The sequence below is a fragment of the Danio rerio genome, chromosome 18, assembly GCF_049306965.1.
Source record: "Danio rerio strain Tuebingen ecotype United States chromosome 18, GRCz12tu, whole genome shotgun sequence".
NCBI lineage: Eukaryota > Metazoa > Chordata > Actinopteri > Cypriniformes > Danionidae > Danio > Danio rerio.
The window spans coordinates 50,019,979-50,032,626 of NC_133193.1; the positions used below are offsets into that span (position 1 = coordinate 50,019,979).

Consider the following 12,648-nt stretch of genomic DNA (forward strand, 5'->3'; position numbering starts at 1 on the left):
TGAAGCAGAGTGGCAAACACACACAGAAAGCAGGAGAAAAGCTTGATGCTCCGTTACCTTGCAGCAGCTGAAGACTCACACTAGCAGAGCGCTTGACTTTGCTTTGCCATCTGCTCCAGCACAGGGCGCAAAGACCACTGACAACTCTGTCTTACAACTCTCTCTCTATTTTCTCAATCGCTCTCTCACTTTCAGCAGACGAACTGATTCTGTAGCGTTTGTGTGAGGTGCTACAGTGCACCTCTTTCTCTCTCTCTTTCTCCTCCTGCTGTCTTTCTTCAGTCTTACTCCAGCTCTGCCTTCAGCTCATCGTACGCTCTCTCTCTCTCCCTCTCTCTCTCTTGCTCCCTCTTCCTCTAACCCCTGATTGGCTCGTTCTCACATCCATGTTTGTTTATGGAGAAATGAGTGTGTGTCTGCACGTGTGTGCACCAATTATTTTCCATATTAACCCTCTGATTCATTAGCAGGTATTATTACAAAGCAAAATATGATCCTGCTTTAGCTAAGTGGTACCACTGAGTTGCATTTAAAAATATCAACTGTTTAGACAGGGTTATCCATATTAACACTCCGATTCAACAGGAATTATTAGAAAGGAAAATGTGATCTTGCTTTGGTTATTTGTCTACCATTCAATTGCATTCAAAAAGCGTTGGGTTTACTGCTATGGTTAGGATGGTACAGATTTAATGGTATTAATAGGTGTAAGTGATGATTAGAGACATGTTTATTGGTATTGGAAGGTTTAAACCAAGTGTTCTCAACTAGTTTGGCCATGGGACCCACATTTTTACATGGTCATTAAGCCGTGACCCAAATTTTTAGGAACTATAATATAATTTTAGAAATTATAATTTATTTGTATTTATTTGTTAATATACACAAGTAGTGACAGACAAATCATAAGAAAATCACCAAGGCTTACAAATAAACAATACTTTATTGCTGTCGTTTAACAAAATGTATTAAATTATAGTAATATTACAGAGTAAAAACGTCTAATACTGTAAACAGCGGTTAGGGTAGGGTAATGATTTTATAAAGTGAACCATCATGCAGTCAATCATGCAGCGATTGAACAGCCACAAAAGATCATCATTAAAAGTCCATCTCCTTTCACTTACTTTAACACACACATATTCAAATAGAAAACAGTTTCCATATACTTTTTCATTCATTGGCTTTCCCACTCGTTATAAGCCATGAACCACTGGCTTCAGCCAAAGTTTCAGCAAAAGTGATAGAGAGTGATGAAACAAGAAGCAAGGGTTCCAATGAAAGGCCAAAACAAGCTGAATACATTTGAATGAACATTACAAGTCAATCTGACTGTCTGGTCTGTACAGTAAACTAACGATGAAGTTTCTAACAGTTTGTAACCTTTTTATTTTATTTAATTGGTCTTTTTTTGTGTGTATTAGGCATGGACCGGTATAAGATTCTGATGGTATGTTAACCTTGAATAAAAATATCACGGTTTCGCGGTACTGTGATTACTGCTCTAAAATTTGTTCTTTAAAATGTTTTTTTCCTTTTTGAAAACAATTCATTTTATTTTTTGAAAGATTTAAAATAATTTTAGAGCAGTAAACATGTCAAGTTAAATATTTAAAATGAATCACTGACTTCTGCTGTCTTCATTTGTTTCAAAAACACTGATTTCTTAACAATTTAAAACGCCACCTTTGGATATCTTTTCTGCTGGAAATACTATTGTCTTAAAAAACACTAATAAAAAAATGTACAAAAAAAATGTATGTGTATATATATATATATATATATATATATATATATATATATATACATGTTTTTTTTGTACATTTTTTTATTAGTTTTATTATATATATATATATATATATATATATATATATATATATATATATATATATATATATATATATATATATATATATATATATATTGAACACATACCTTAGGGACGGTATTACCAACGCAATTCATAACTTTTTGGATTTAGTGGCTAATACATATGAATTCATTCGATCTAATTTGTACAATTTAATACGATTTGCTCATCACCCAATAAGGTTTGGGGTTGGGTTGGGTGCCACGCCTCCTTTTTAAAAATCGCACATTTTCGTACGACTGAACTCAACTACCACTAAACTGACCAAACGTACAATACGTATGTTTCCTCGTGAGATCAGGCTGGTATTACAGAAAATTTGGGTGGTTTTAAAACCATGACTTTTCCAAACCGCGGAATACCTTGAAAATGGTTATCGTCCAATGCCTAGTATGTATGTCGTCAAAATTTATGTAAATCTGTTAAATTCAATACTATTGGCTTTAATCAGTTAAAAGATATGAATAAAGTTGAAATATATCTAGCTATAGAAAAATCCAATCACCTATTCACTTTATTCTCAGCTGGCAAGTGGGCGCTGCCATTTGAATCTTTTTGTCTCGCGACTTCCGGTCACATTCACTTCCATTAATTTTTTGACGTTAACAACTGCTCGTTACGCTGCTTGATGTTGCAATTTAATATTTTCTTATTATATTATGCTACTTGGTCTGTGTAGTCATGCAAACATTTGTTTGTTGAGCAAGTAGTTTGACCATTTTCTGCCGTTTATTATTCCTAGTCATTTCTCCCATAGGCGACTGAATCGGAAGTTCTAAGACAATCGCGAAAACAGGCGCACTTCCGCATTTTAGAATAAGGTCAATAGAATTAGTTTACTTAAAATTCAGGTGCAAAATTGGTGCGGCTCCATACTCCACAACAGATAGAATCCAATTGTGTTCTAAATTAAAAAGAAGAAATTAAAACACTTTGGATTTATTGATATTATTACAGAAGTTATTGGTTTCATTTATGTTTCACTGTTTGTTTTATCACTTATTTGTTATATCAAATCGCATTAAGTTTATTAGTTCAATTATGTTGAAAATGTGCACTCCAACTGGATGGTACTTTCATTTGCATACAGAATACATAAATCAATATATGACAATATACGTACACATATAAATACACACATCATCATTAATCATAATGTCACCATTCAACCATTTTCCTATCATAGGCATATTGTAACACGTTTACACAGTTTAAAGGAACTTCTTCTGCCATGCAAAGTCATCTGCTGGTCTGCAGAATGAAATGTGCATCAACCATGTAATGCACAATTTAAGGATTTAAGACCTTGCCTTTCAGGCGAATAACAAACCCGCTCTGCAATCATCTGTAATCGTATAAATAAATGAAAACATTAAACAAAGTCATAATGGAAAGTTATATTTACATTGTCAAGTATAAAAAGGCTTTTTGCATTTACTGAGACTGCATGCTATCATGATGATGAGAAAAAATTGTGTGTGTGTGTGTGTGTGTGTGTGTGTGTGTGTGTGTGTGTGTGTGTGTGTGTGTGTGTGTGTGTGTGTGTGTGTGTGTGTGTGTGCCCATGTGTGTCACACCTCAAGTTGCTCTATAGGGAGACTGTCATTGTAATAATTATAAGTTGCTATGGATAAAAGCATCAGGTGATATCTGCTGTTTACTGTTGTACTAAATATAAATCAGAGCCTGAGCATTACATTTAACAAATGCAGTTAGAGTACATAAATATTATTTGAAAAGAAAACCCATTGTAGGATATTTTTAGTGAAATTATGCTCGACTATTATAATTGCAGCTTTTATTTGTTAAAGTTGATTACTCATAAAAATGCAGTAAATGACGTTCAAGCTGTGGGTAAAAGCATCAGGTGACATTTGCTGTTTACTGTTGTATTAAATATAAATCAGAGATTAACATTATACTTAAATACATTTACAGTACATCAACTCAACTTTGAGTTTATTCAACTTTATTCCTCAAACAATTGTAGCATTTTATTTGTAGATGTTGATTACGTCTACTGTAAATATATATATATGACTGTCAAACTTCTCTTGCACTTCATGGGTGTGCAAATTAAAATCAACAGAAACCATCCAGTTAGTTATTTCAACTTTTCCAAATCAATTAACACAGAAACCTTTGATTAATTTACACACAACATTAAGTTAAATAATGATCAACAACATCATCAAAATACTTTAAAAATCTTAATTAAACCAATAAACCATTATTTTTACTCTCACAACCATGACTTTAATTTAACTGTATTAATATGCATCATGTGTTGCTAATTAGAGTGCATGAAGACAGAGTTTCTGCAGGTTTCACCTAGTTAAACTGAAGACTTTTGAAGACATGTTTAAGACCAGTATAAATAAAAATGTAGACCCATACAGGGCTGCTTGCTAAGGAGTTTTTTGAATGGTCCAGATGGAAAATATTTTTACTTCCCCTTTCAAAAATGTACTATAATTTAATACATTTAATAAAACAATAATTATTTAATAATAATAATAATAATAATAATAATAATATTTTAGATATTGTGTCAAAACAAGCAAGTTCTTGTTTTAAACAATAACAATAAAAATGGACAAATGTTTAAAAGTTTTAAAAACTATAATAAACTAAATGTATGCACAACAGTCTGTCCAGATCAGTGTCATCAGCAATAAATACATGGAGAACTTTAAGAAATGTTATTGTACACTGTAAAACCCAACAGACAACTTTATCAAATGAAATGAGTGTAGTTAACTTAAAACTGGCTGAAAGATAAGTTTTATGGTAAATTGAGTTAAAAATTACTTTTTAAAATAAAAAGTAAAAAATAAGTAAATAAATAAATAAATAAATAAATATATATATATATATATATATATATGACCTTTACTGTGCATCATTTCCACTACCTGACAAAAGTCTTGCTGCCATTCCAACGACGACAAGACTTTTGTCAGGCAGAGCAGAGTTTTTTAATGCTAATAGATATAATATATATTTATAATATATTATAATTGATGCTAAAGTAACGTAAAAAAAAACAAAAAAACATGACCATCTCATAAATAAATATATGAAATTAGTCCTGCAGCAGTACAGAAAAGTAATAGGTCAAAAGTCACACATCTCCTGGCTACACTCTCAGAAATAAAGTTATGAGTGCTGTCACTGGGGTAGAGCCTTTTCAAAAGATACACATTTGTACCAAAAACGTCCATATTCATACCACAAGGGTACACATCACTACCTAAAAAGTACAAAAGTGTCTCTCTTTAATTTTTTAGGTATTAATATAAACCTTTAAGGTACCATTATGGACCTTTTATGTACAAATGTGTATCTTTTGAAAAGGCACTACCCCCTTTATTTCTGAGAGTGTCTATGTTTAGATGGCAATATCACACAAAATAACATTTTGATATTAAAACTTTACGCTTTTAGTTAAGAATAAACAAAAACAAAAGAACTGAAGAGTTTATGTGCCTCTAATATCATAAATGCAAAAAACAGGGACAAAAAAAAAACGAAGAAATCTTTACATCTACATTGACTGGAACTGAATAATGTTTCCGAAACAGCAAAGTCCAATCATTTTTAAAGCTGCACACTGACTTTTAGACTTCTGCTTTATATACAAAATTGATTACTGCTTCTAAAGGTGATCTGTCACATGACAGTCACCGCTGTCTCTGATTGGTGGATGGTCTCCTGCTGATGTTGTGCATTCCTGTGTGCCGTTTGATGACAAAGCAGTCTGTAACACAGCCACCATTAACCATCTCTTCTCCTGCACAGCCTGCTCTGAAACACCAGTGATCGGTAATGTTTAACTAGCTGACACCTATGCGATCTTTGAGGAAGCACAAGAGATATGAATTCATAAAAAAATAATAAAATAAAATAAATAAATAAATAAATAAAATTCAACTTTTTTGATATGCACAAAAACAAAAAATAAATCCGTAACACTTTACTTGAGGGGGAGTTCATAATCATGTGAATGAGATTGTCTGCTTGCTGATGACAACTGTTATTGAATCTCATCGACTCCGTTACGACATTTTAGATACAAAGATGACATTGTGTTACCCATCCGGTGTAAAGTTCAGAGGAGGGAAAAAGCAAAGAGTGGATCCAAACACAGCATTTAAACATTTAATGAAAAAACCATGACACAAGAAGACAAACTAATACAAGGCAAAACAAACCAGGAACACAGACATCATAGAAGGAACGCAAAACAACAGACAATGGCTGTTTCTCAATTCAAAAAATGCAGAGAACGGACTTGCGTTCTTGTGGAGACCGGTCTTGCCAGGTGTCCTCGGAAGAATGAACTCTGGAGACTACGAGAACAGAGAACGCGTCCTGTGAGAAATGAAATGCTGCGTTCTTCCTGATGGTCACGCGACCTTCACGCGTTTTTAATGGTAAATAATTTAAACATTACAGCATTCATACAATGATTTATTGTTTTTCCCCTTTTCAATATATATACTATGCATAAAGAATTTACTAATATACGTTGCACAATATAAATAAAACAGATTTTAATACAAATTTCAGCAAACAAACATCCTTAATGTGTTTATTCCTTTATTAAGATGTCCATGCAAATGTTTATATTCACTATCTCAGTTAGGGAAAATCCTATAAATGATTCAATAAATATATAATAATTGATTCATTATATATATAATGAATCAATAAATTATTTCTCTGAAATTTAATAATAAATCTAAATAAAATGCTGCACTTCCCATCTCCAGTTGCAATGACCTATTAAAACTATTATGTTTACAAATGTGTTGAAAAAAATCTTCTCTGTTAAACAACAATTAGGGAAAAAATAAACAGGGGGTCTAATAATTCAGGGTCGGTGGGGGGGGGCCTTCAGGGGGGGCTAATATTTCTGATTTCAACTGTATAAATATTTTTTCTTCTTCCAAATATCCATTTAAATATATATATATATATATATATATATATATAATTGTTATTGGCATAAAAATATTATAATAAAATTATTTATATTTTTTATTATAAAATTATTATAAGATTTTTTTCCCCCATTACAAATTACAAATATGTACATATATTTTCAAACACTGTATATTACCTATAAATGTTAAATATGCTCACATCTTGGTGTATATCAGGCGTCTATATGTTTGGCCTTTGGTGAGCTTTTTTTAAACAATTAAAAATGATTTGTGCCTATATGAACTTCATTAGGAGGGCATGATAACGTGTTCGAGATGTGTCCAAATGATAAAAGTATTATCATCCATAGTGCTGCTCTGTTGTTTTGCACTCATGTTGTTGTCAAACAGAAGAGCGACATGTGTTTTGCCACTGCTGGATTTGCATATCAATTGAAAAGATCCACTATTTGGCTTGAATGTGATTTGTGTATTATTGAACTGAAGCAGAATAATGAATGTACTTCAGTTCTGTTCTCCATCTCAGCCTTTCAGCAATTGTGTTGTAAATCAATTTATTCAACACATGCAATGCAGTTCCAGTGTGTTTTTAATTTTTAATTTTTTTTTTTTTCCTCTCACAACATTGGCTAAGCGGAGTGGTTTTAAATTCTGTGTAATGACTTATGGTCATGCTTGGGTCAAAGATAAAAAAGATATTTTATAATATGAAAACAGCTGTTTTCCTATTATATTCTACATTAAAAAAAGTTAAATAAAACAGTTCTAATACAAAGGTTAGTGGCTCCTAATTTCTTTCATGAATTCACATTTCTAAATTAATATTCACTGTTCGTTTGAGAAATCAACCTGACTCACTGCAGATAAGTACCTAGTTCTACATTTCTGGGAACAGCAAAATACGTAACTGGAGGTTCGTCGAGAGGGGTCTGGATGCAGACCTAGGGCCTCATGCATCAACGCTGCGTATGCACAAAAACTTTGCGTACGCCAGATTTCACGCTCACCTTTGGATTTACTAACGATGAAATGAACGTGAGAATGTGTGTTGGTCCATGCCAGCTTCATGCCTGGCATATGTGCATTTCTTGTGTGCGTTTGTTTTATTTCCATTGGCGACTCCTAGAGGCAGTTGTGTTAAATTGCACTCTACAAAGTGTCTTTGAGCCGTGCAATGGCAGCTGTATGAGACGGGTTCATCCGCATGTCTAGTAGGTTTATAAGGTTTTCATATCATGCAGTTGACCAGCCAAACATTAAAGCGCAATTTTCAGCAAATGGCGGTTTTCCCAATGTAATCGGAGCGATCGACTGCACGCACATTGCTATAAAGGCACCATCGGAAGGCACATTTGCACACAAGAATCAGAAACATTTACATTCAATAAATGTGCAAATAAAATATGATGCTCAAATGCGCTTAACATAATACACACACTTATTAATGATTCCTAATTGTCTGTCTCGTAATGAAGAGTAGGCAAAATAGTATAATCTGATATGTAGTGGGGGAATGAATGAATTCATTAGACGCTGGATTCGAACCGAGTTCGTGCTCGAACGTGTCAAAACATGCTGCCATGTGCTTTACGAGCTATGCCACTCACACTGCTATAGACACTACAAAAATTTACACCTTAACATCAGACCATTTCTTTTTTAATTCACTCACAGTGCGATGTTCAGACCCAACTGCGTTAACCGCATCAGCTAAACTCTCCCACTGTATTTTTTAAAATGGTTATCAATTCCGGAGGATAAACTTGCACATGACACATTTTTTTCCGGTCTACCTCCGAAAGGAGCACCTCCAATTTACATTCTGTTCAAAGTTTCCTTTTTTGCCTGTTATTACCATTGCTTTTTCATTTGTTTTTGCCAAAGTAGAGTCATTAGCATATTCATACAGAAGAGGAGACAGGGAGGAGTTTTGCGCTTGTGCGCTCAATTTCACGTTAATTCATAAGTACAAAGAGAATATGTGTGGGATTCCGCGTATGCAGTGTTTCCCATCTGAATTTTTTACTGTGTACGCACATTTACAGCTTTGTGCGCATGTAACCCACTCAAATTTGAGTATTGAATATTGTTTAAATTTGATATGTAATTAAGAGTTTCTGATTAAATTTTTTTTATTTGTCAGAATATATGTATTTATGTATTTTATTTTCCTACCTTACTTGATGCAAAACATTTGGGCATGTAAAATAATTTAGATGTATATTTTTACATTTAGAAGTTAATTTCTAAAAAAAAACTAAATTGAGGTCAAGGGTGACTGACTTCACTTGCACACCAGCTTGTGGTGAAGACTTAATCTTAATCCATCCTGCCAATTCTTCATAAAATTCATGTCCCAAATTGTTTTGCTGCAGTAACTTACTGATACTGGACTGTCCCATCATGCCGCAGCTGCAGTGGACTAATGCAGGCAAGGAGAGAGACTCATTGCAATCACTCTGTGAGGACTTCTGCCAATTTGGGTGGACGCATGTCATCATTCAATCGTCAAGGATTTTCGTAGGAACACATACACTGATTTACATTAATTGAGCTATGTTTTACATTGCGTTCAAGACTTTGTAGTTTTCACATATATATTGAAATTTGGACGTTTAGACTCTAAAAACTGTATTTCCTACTTGTGTATAGTTCGATTTTTTTTTCTTCAAAAAGAGCTGAATTGCTGTGAGAATATTGTATTTTACTTATTTATTTTTGTTTGTTTTGAATACCTGAGTACGTTTTTTTTTACCAGGGCTAAAAAGCAGTTTAGATACAGAACAGAAAATTTCAACACAACAAACTCAAAAGTGTTTTCTTGTGTAAGGGTATTTATTTCTATTTGAGCAGTTGGAGATTTTAATATGAGTAATATGCAAATTTGGCCACACCATTCATAAATGCATTGTTTCGTTAGTGTGAGATATCCCGAACCCGAGATTCCAAGTAAATTGTGTTGTAATTTCATATATAATTTGGAAAGCTCAGACCCAGTAGATATTTTTCCCCTTTTCAGTTAAATCAACTTGACAGGTGGGTAACATGTGCGCAATGTTTTAGTATGAATTCAACACAAGTCTTCGTAAATGAGGCCACTGATGCAGTGCAATCTGAGCTGCATCTAATGCTTTTTCAAGAGTTCACACTTAGCTGATGATTGATAATAAAGCTTGTTTGGTGTGCTGTCCCGGGAGAAAGCCCTGAGCTTATAAAATCCTCGAGCCCTGGGCTCCCTCCCGTTGCAATGCGAGAAGGGAGTTTGAGCTCAGGTAGATCTCGATGACTCCCCTTCCTGCTTATTGTAGCTAAGTGTCAGAGATGGATGCTGAGAAGGTGTACTCAGAGTTTGGCTAAAATATTTTGGATTAATTGTTTAGGGTGCTTGTTTTTGAACTGTGAGAGGAAACCGGAGGACCCGGGGAAAACCCACGCGAGCACGGGGAGAACGAGCAAAACTCTGCACAGAAATGTCGCCTGGTTTGGAAAGGAATTAAACCAGGGGCATTTTTGCTGTGAGGCAACAGGAGGAGGGAGAGTAGGGTTGGGTTGGGGGGTTTCTTCAAGATTAAGATATTGAGATGAGTCTGGTTATTTATTGTGAGTTAAGGATCGTCTGATAGGATAGATTAGTCATTAGCTAAAGTTGGAACAGCTGTGAAAAATCATAAGCACGTGATCCTCTCGAAATTGGTTTATAAATAAACTTCACTTAATGCGCTCACCTAACCCTTCCCCTTACAGTGACGTCACTCAGTCAATTGAGTGCATTGTGTCTGACTCTGCATCACTGAGATATGCAGGTTAAGCTTGCATCAGAGGCTGCATCCAGATACTATTAGTTAAAATCACAAAACAATTACAAGACAGAGAGCATGAGAGCTGATTTATTTTATTCTGTTTGTTCTGGAGAGTGAGACTATATTGCATTGTCAGCTGCTGACATCCTCAAAAGTCACAAAATAGCTTACAAATTAATGTGACAGGGAATCAAGTTTCTCGTGGCCTTTCCGATATCAAGAATGGCTGATTCTGGCAATAAACAATGGCCTCTTGAGAAAGAAATTACACCGTACCGTAGCGTTCAGATGTAAAGGATGAAAACAGCAAAACGTTATGAATCATGAATTATGTTTGGCCATGAAACAAGAGTGAATCATACTCGATGTGGCGCTGATCAGGAAGACAGTTAGAGATGAGGAGAGTTTGGCATCAATGTTTCAAAGCTGTCGTCAGCTTCTGCTAAGATCATCTACAAAGAGCCTGTGCAAATAAAGTTTGAATATTGGATGTTTGTGTGTGTTTCATAATTGATTCAGGCGAAAATAAGATTAAAGCTTTAGATCTTGCTTACGCTTGTGGTACAGTGCATCCGGAAAATATTCATAGCGCTTCACTTTTTCCACATTTTTTAATGTTACAGCCTTATTCCAAAATGGATTCAATTCATTTATTTCCTCGACTTCTACTACTTTCCTTCAACCTGCAGTCAATTCTTTATTTTTTCCTGTCTATGGGGATTAGAAAGTTCAGTCCTGTGATTCCTGTCCAATCAAATCACACATGGAAGGTAAATCGCATCATAATGAACTACCTCAAGACATGTGTGCTTTATAATTGAAGCAAACTGTTTGGAATTAAAAGTGTCCAAGAAGAGGTCCAAAATCTTTACATGCATTTACCCAGAGACAGGGCGAGGCAGTGGCGCAGTAGGTAGTGCTGTCGCCTTACAGCAAGAAGGTTGCTGGGTCGCTGGTTTGAGCCTCGGCTCAGTTGGCGTTTCTGTGTGGAGTTTGCATGTTCTCCCTGCATTCGCGTGGGTTTCCTCCGGGTGCTCCGGTTTCCCCCACAGTCCAAAGACATGCGGTACAGGTGAATTGGGTAGGCTAAATTGTCCGTAGTGTATGAGAGTGTGTATGTGTGTGGATGTTTCCCAGAGATGGATTGTAGCTAGAAAGGCATCCGCTGCATAAAAATGTGCTGGATAAGTTGGCGGTTCATTCTGCTGTGGCGACCCCGGATTAATAAAGGGATTAAGCTGACAAGAAAATGAATGAGTGAAATGACCCAGAGACAGTTTAGATGCATGGCGCTGATAAGAAGGTGACGGATGTTCACTGTATGATGACCGAAATGGCCTTAAACACCCAGCAGGCACAAGATGTCAACATGACATCAGATTGACATTGTACCCTAAAGTCATGTACATTGCATTTTGTTGGAAATGAAAATAGGATTGATGTCAGAACTCAACATCAGGCCGACATCAATGTTCAACATCCAACCTAAAGCCAACCAAATATCAACGTCTGATGATGTTACAGCTGAGGACATTTTCACCATGACATCTATCAGATGTTGGATTTTAGTTGCCATAACTGATGAATAAATGTCAGTATTTGACGTCAATATGATGTCGGTTTTAGATGTTGACTCGATGTTGGATTTTGCTCACTTTCTAACAAGCTAAAAAATTAACCAAATAACATCATTTCACATTGTTATTGGACATCAAATAACGTTGTCCTCAGACGCTGATTTTGGTGAACTGACATCACAACCTAAATCTAACCTAATATTAACGTCTTATGATGTTGTGCGCCTAGTGGGCAATAACTAAATGAACTACAGAATGTTACGTTTACACACACACATGCACAAATTACATGCAAACGCATAAGCATTATACAGCCTAATACTCACTACTCTTAAGTACTTTTAAAAGGGCTACTTTTTACTCATACTTTGAGTAATAATTACAACAGATACTTTTACTCGACTTGCACTACATTATCAGGCAAGTAATGGTACTTTAACTTGAGTATGATT

The 12,648-nt window shown here is 34.9% G+C and overlaps 1 protein-coding gene across 20 annotated transcripts in view; it reads right to left on the reverse strand.

Annotated features, from left to right (window-relative positions):
- gramd1bb (GRAM domain containing 1Bb) overlaps positions 1–12,648 on the reverse strand; it is a 242,619-nt gene that overhangs the window by 183,445 nt on the left and 46,526 nt on the right. For 12 of the 20 annotated variants that reach the window (XM_021467918.3, XM_073929684.1, XM_021467917.3 and 9 more), the window contains exon 1: positions 58–297. The exons of the other annotated variants lie outside the window; for them this stretch is intronic. The gene's annotated coding sequence lies outside the window, so the exon portion shown is untranslated. Of the gene's footprint in view, positions 1–57; positions 298–12,648 lie in introns of those variants that run through there. 20 annotated transcript variants of the gene reach the window in all.